The sequence below is a fragment of the Nanorana parkeri genome, unplaced genomic scaffold (genome assembly GCF_000935625.1).
Source record: "Nanorana parkeri isolate BGI_ZX_2015 unplaced genomic scaffold, ASM93562v1 scaffold358, whole genome shotgun sequence".
Classification (NCBI taxonomy): Eukaryota; Metazoa; Chordata; class Amphibia; order Anura; family Dicroglossidae; genus Nanorana; species Nanorana parkeri.
The window spans coordinates 310109-316881 of NW_017306626.1; the positions used below are offsets into that span (position 1 = coordinate 310109).

Consider the following 6773-nt stretch of genomic DNA (forward strand, 5'->3'; position numbering starts at 1 on the left):
TGTACTTGAGGCACTTTTTTAATGGTTGAAGCACAGACTTGGATTGCACGAGAAGCACTTTATAGAAATTTAAAGCATAGTCTGCAATGGATGTTTGCGGTTGGACTTGTCAGAACGAAATGCATTTAATTTATCATTAATTTTCGCACATTGAGGGACTTTTTATTGAAGACACATTCTACGAGATATTTATTATTATTATGAATTATTATTTATGATTTTTGTGCTGTATTAAGTGATATTTTATTGATTTTGGTTTGGAGAGGGTGAAAGAGTCCTTCACCACATTTTACTAAGGGGATTAAAAGTTAGTTTTCATTTTTTTTCCAGCGCAGTGCATTTTGAAAATATGTTTTCTAGGTGTTGGTACACTTTGCCACAGCTGCTAAGATCTGAATAGGTGAGTTGTTAGGAGTGTGGATAATTTTTGCTTTTTTCACCCACAAAAATCATACAGCATCAATGAAAAATACATATTTGTCAATAATATATGAAATGTATTATTTGTAATGTAATACTGATCTATTTTCCTTTTATGCATGTTTATGATTTAGCCCCGGTTCACGCCCAGGAGCTTTTGAGCAGTTTGAAAATCGCTTTTAACTGCCCAACACAAGAAATCCCATTATTTTCAATGGCCATGGTTCACGCCTGAAAACATACAGGAGCTTCTTCTGGCAGTTAAAAGTGCTTTTCCTCCCCATAGACTTCATTGGAAATGCCCAAAAACGTGCAATAGAAGCAAGTTGCACATTTTTGTGAGCGTTTTTACGCGCGTTCTGTCATTGCTCACAATGGTTTATGAGTTGCCAATCAAAACGTGCTTCTTCATGTACGCATGTTAAAACGCGCATAAAATGTGCACAATGCGCAAATAACTGCATGCTGCTAACACGTGTACAAACGCGCAAAAACCGTGCCGCTTTGGTGTGAACCAGGGCTTAGTAAACCGGTACGTTTCGTTTTTGCTAGTATACAATGCAGATTGATTTGAGCTGCTTCATCTATGTTGTGTTTGTTCAGGCATGAATTAAGAGAATATTCTCATGTTGGCTTTAGCATAGGAAGGTCACATTAGTGTTATTGTGTGTATGTGTATATATTCTCTCCCAGTGTATGTATGTATGTATATATATTTTTTTTTTTTAAATACGGTTTTCTTTTTTTGTCTTTTCATAAAAATAACATGAAGATACAAAGAGGTACAAATGGTGTCAAATCACATAAGGGGGGTTAGGGATGGGAGGGTTATATATAATTGTGTCTGCTGCTCTGGTGTAGGGCAACAATATTGAATTCCGTATAATTAATATTGTGGACATTTTTGTGGGTTTTCATATAGGGAGAATGGGGGAGTGATGTAATGAGAAAAGTTAGGAAGCCAGTGAGCTTTGCTTTGCTTGCCAAGGACAGTTGGTGTGTTAAAGTGAAGGCTTTGTCCCAATTCTCTGGAAAAAACGGAGACGCCTAGTTCTGTGAACCATTGGTCAATGTATTTGAGGAGGAGTCGGGTAAGTACGTGATAGAGGAACACTGTATATTAATGAAAGGACATGCTTTGGAGGAGAGTCCTGAAGAGGGCTTCCAAATGGAGTCAGCTGGGAGGACAGGTTTTGTCTGGTAGGCAGAGAATGTGACCTGATAGCCAATCATTGGAATGTGGTTGGGGCATCAAAGGATAGGATAACCTGGATCAGAGGCAAGGATCCCTGGTGCAGGATTTGGGTCAGGGGATAGTGCCTTATTATCCCATGTCAGAAAATGAGATTGGGCAGCCGGAGGAAATGCTGGATTTCCAAGGTGGGGTGTGTGGGTCGATCGGTCATGAACACAGTTGCAGGGGAAATCTAAAGTTTTGTCTCTTACAGCAAGAAAGTTGCATGTGAGGATGGGGGAGCTTGCTCAATGAGGACCGGTAAAAATGTTATGCCTCCTGAGGAAATCCCCATATGTTGGGATTAAACGCGCTAAAAAAATAGGAGCATAAACTATGCCATAGAATCTAGGAGCATTTTTTCACTTGAAAATCTGCTTCAAAAGAGGTGCTTTGCACTTACATTATTGGATTTTTGCACAGAATATTTCCACGCCACTTACCTTTTATAGTCCATTGGAGTGGAGACAGGCGGATGAAGACCAAGGAGCTTGGTTTTATACACACCCTCATGCACTGACACACCTTCAGTTTGGTCTAATGATCCATACAACAGCAGAGTGGATGCATATTTCTTCCAGGACGCATGGCATTGTATCTAGGTGGACTGTTTAATCAGCATTAGCAGTGGAATGTGCTATAGCAAAACTAAGGTTGTTTGTCACGTATGTATGCACATATTGCGCAATACTCTTATGATGTGTCTCCATATCACCATGCATGCCTTGTGAGGACTGTTCTACATGGCTATATTGCAGATTACCTTGGTTACTGGAGTCCTGTATTCAGGGATTATCAATGTCCCCTTTAGATGTGGAATACCAAAAACTATACAGTTGTGGTGGATGTGGAATATGTGTGCATCGTGGGCGATCACACTGTGGGCGGGAGGTGCATTTGGGGTGCTATTAGAATGAATGGCACTGCAACGCACCTCCCGCAGCAGAATTTGTCAGAACGCAACTGAAAATATTTTTTTTCACACCTTTTATCATTTTTAATGTTTGTAACCACATGGCGCTTGAATAGCTTCAGACAGGGAATGACAGCTGCCACTAGCAAGATTCTGCAGATGGCAGCTGAATGTAAACACAGCAGGTAGTGGGATGGTGCAATAACCAGCCTGCCATTGGTAGTGCCACATCAAATTAAAGCCCTTTTTGTCCTTTAAAACGGTATATAATAGAGGTGCACAGAAATTAAAATGTCAAAACCGAAACAAAGTTCTTTTAATAAACTTTTTATATTTATTGATGTTTAAGTTTTTTACTTTTAGGGGCTTTGGGAAACATTGGGGGTCTAAACAGACCCCTAATATTTCCCTTTTAAAATAGAAAAAGAGATTGAGAACACAGAGTCCTCAATCTCTTTTTCTGTATCCCCTGTTATCAATGAACAGGAATCCTCTATACTGAGTGTTCCTGTTCATTCATAACTTGAGTACATGGTATGTTTACTATAACCACAATTATGAATGAACAGGTGATGTAGAGCACTTCCCATTCATTCATAATTGAGGATATAGTTAACATGCTATCTCCTCAATTATGTACAAACACTCAGCAACCACTGAGTGTATGTACCTTGCTCTTCTCTCTGACACACGCTATCACAGGAGGCTGAGTGAGGAGAGCTCAGCCTGCTGTGACAGCGCGGGCTGTCTCCGCCCACACACCGCTCTGCTGATCTGTGACAGGAGGCTGAGCGGTGCGGGGAGGAGTCGCCAGCCGCTCACAGCGTTCGGCCGCCTGTCAGTTTCCTCTCCTCACTGCTGGGACACAGAGCAGCGCCCAGCGGGGAGAAGAAAAAGCAGGGATGCACCGCTGTATCGGCCAAAAAATGGCACTTTTGACATCATGCCAAAAGTGCAATTTTTGACGGTCGATATATCGGTGCATCCCTAGTATATATGTGTGGGTGCAATAAATGAGAAAGATGGAAATTATGGTTGAACACACACAGCAAAAATTGCTTTGGTCCTTAACTGAAATACAAGCATCTGAAATGTATACTCTGTGACTTTTGCTGCATAGGAATGATAAGTAGTCCTATTTGGATTTTGGATGCCAGATATAAAGCGGTTATTTTTAAGGGCATTTTCTAGGTGATCCTTAACAGTACAGAGAGTGGGGGGTTAAGGGGCATCCCTGGAGGGTTCTATTACAAATATTTGTTCTCCTATGACAGCGAGCCATTCACTTGAACTGTGGCAGATGGCAGAGAGTACAGAGCCAAGATTTAGTGTAAAAGGTTGGGGCTCAGCTCCAATTGCAAGGGATAGAGGGCATGGAGTAGTATCTGTGGTCTGGACATAGTACAGTACAGGACACAGGCTCCTTTAAGCACAGGCCATGGGCTGTATGCAGTGAAGGTGTCCATTGCCAAGCTTTGGGGACTGTAACCAGACCCTGCCATGTGGAAGATGGAGGGCCGGCCTGTAATGTTGCTGAGGCACTGGATTCCCCTGTGATGGATCTTCAAGAGCCATGGAGTGTTGAGCTATGGCTCTCTATTGCTACTTTTTTTTTTATTACCTAAAGCGGAATTGTAAGCTTCCAAGGCAGAGCTTATGGGAAAAGGTCTCAACGCTGAAAGAAACCACTGGATGTGGTAAAGCATCCTCAGTCAGCATCACACACCAACTCGCTTTTGGACTCTGTCATCCCAGAACCTTTGCTTTCTTGATGAGGGGGAGGAAGGCCAGGAAAGGTGACTCAAGGGAAGTCAGATGACTGCTCGTAGGAGGAAGGTCACACAGCTGTGATTTCTCCCAGGACTAAAGAAACCATTGCAGTTTTGGTGGACAAGGTGCTTCTGACTTCTTCTCCTCTGAAAGCTGGTTGGATGACCAGTGAAACGTCTTCAAGAAAAATACAGCAAGTCCAGTTGCCTTGATTTATTTTTTTATAGATATATCATGACCTGGATGAATGAGAACCTTCACAGACATATGGCATATAGGCACAATGCATAAAATATCTGCATTTGTAGCACCTGGGAGCCCATTAATGTGTTTTTCTGTCCATAGGATTTCATGGCCAGAATACGCTATACGTGTGTCAACGTGGATTAACATAAGTTCCTGAACGCAAAGGTTTCGCATTTGGAAACGTACGCCAATACAAATGGCTGTACTTGCGCTTACACACCTATATCAGCATAGTGTCCTGTGTTTGTATCCATGTGCATGAGCCCTAAGGGCTAACTCGCACTGGAATCGGCCGGCACGTACAGCTCCGTGCTGCGTGCAGGGACGTATCGGGCAGCTCCCTGGAAAGACAGGTGCTGCGTGTGATAAATACACAGACTCCGTCCTTCTCTATGGGACTACGCGGCCGTACGCCCCCTACGCTCACCCGCCCTGCACATCCATGGGGGTGCGCATACTCGTATGCTGACAGAATGGATCCTGTCTGCGTCCGAGCCAGGAAACACGCACCCCTACGGACCTGCACTTTCTTCTAGTCCAAGTCAGAACTCTGACGTCTCCTCTTGCTCTGCATCTTTCTCATAGTCCTGAGATGCAGCACAGGATGATGTCTAGGGGTAAGGTAGTGTTTATAGACAGAGCCCGGTGTACTGTCCTCTATGCCAATGACAGCCGTGCCCACTCATCTACATACACATCTCATCACAAACACCGTGATCACTGCTGTCATTGTCTCGCGATCACTGACACCTCAGTCACGTGGTGATCACCTGTTCCCACCCCTATGAAACATCAGCGCCATTAACCCTTTCAAACACATGTAAGCGAACTGTAACTATCTTCAATAGAGAAAACGAGTGTTCACCACGCTACATCAGCGGATTCTGCCGCTTCTAAATACAATGACAACGAAACACAAATTACAACCTCTTCCTTCCCGCGCCGCAGATTCGAAGGCCGGTGACATTACCTTAGCAACCATCCTAGCATCAGGCCCCGCCCCCCGAGCGCACTTCCTCTGTCATGTAACAAGCGTAGCCCCTTAGTGGGGGGCGTGCCAATACTGTAGCGAACGAAACCAGCCCTGTTTGCGGATTGGTTAACAGTGCCAGTCGGCTTAGGCTCACTCCATGCCCGCATCCAATAGGATTTCGAGCCGCTCCCGTGACGTTTGTAGTGCGTAGCAGTGGTGGCCAATCAGAGGCTGTAGAAGAGATCGCTCGGTGTTTGCGTGACAGCTGAGAATTCTCTGTCCCGGTGCTGAAGAGGAAAGAGTTCAACATATAAAGACAAGTGAAGAGTACAGCGCCTGACAGACGGCCGGCCAACTGCTGGAGGTGAGCGAGCACATAAAACCGGAGCAAACTAAATCTGGAGCAGCTGTGCATGGCAACCAATCAGTTTCTGTCTTTTATTTCCAAAGCTTAACTGAACAAAGTGAAGAGAGAAGCTGATTGGTTGGCCTGGACAACTGCCCCAGATTCTTTCCGCTCCAGTCTTGATAAATTCCCCCCATGAAATGTTTTGAGTGGTTTATATAACTGTGGGAATGAATAGTATTTTACAGTGGTGTCTCCTCATTTTATCTCAGTGGTAGAGTTCATGGGGAGAGTGCATGTTACTGGTCTGAAAACAACCCAAACTGGATGGCCGAAGACCAAAGGGACCGATGATCACCGCTGGAAGCAAACATCTTACGTCCAGGGGAGATCATCTGTCCCTAACTTCTGGTTCTTGCTCCATGTGCGATTACATCCAAACACAGGTTATAGCTGCGGACGTTGTCAGCCTGCCATTGCTTTGTACAGGCTCAGTGGCTGCAACTATTCGCACCCAGGCGTAGGAATCAGCCGGATTCTTGCCACAGCTGGCACATGATTGTGAATGAGGCCCAAGAAATGTTCAGCGTTCTTGTATTCAGCGTACACAAGCGCAGGGCCTTTTGCCTATGGAGCCATACGTTTGGGACACCCTATAAATAGGGATTGCGGCACCACGGGGAAATTGTTATTTAAGATTGAACCTTTTATTTGTGGAATCTCAAATTAAAGTTTCACAGAGGTGCTGCAATCCTTGTTGTGGCCTTTTCATATATTGGACCATCTATAGAAGGTCCTGAATAGATGAGCACTGTAAGGCTTTGCACCAAGTGCACCTATTGTACTTTTATATTTATTATCAATAATAATA

The 6773-nt window shown here is 44.1% G+C and overlaps 1 protein-coding gene across 1 annotated transcript in view; it reads left to right on the top strand.

Moving 5' to 3' along the window:
• Positions 1-5769: 5769 nt before the first annotated feature.
• Positions 5770-6773, top strand: part of MSMO1 (methylsterol monooxygenase 1) — a 9288-nt gene continuing 8284 nt past the window's right edge. Inside the window, exon 1 of the mRNA XM_018558783.1 lies at positions 5770-5920. The gene's annotated coding sequence lies outside the window, so the exon portion shown is untranslated. The remainder of the gene's footprint in view (positions 5921-6773) is intronic.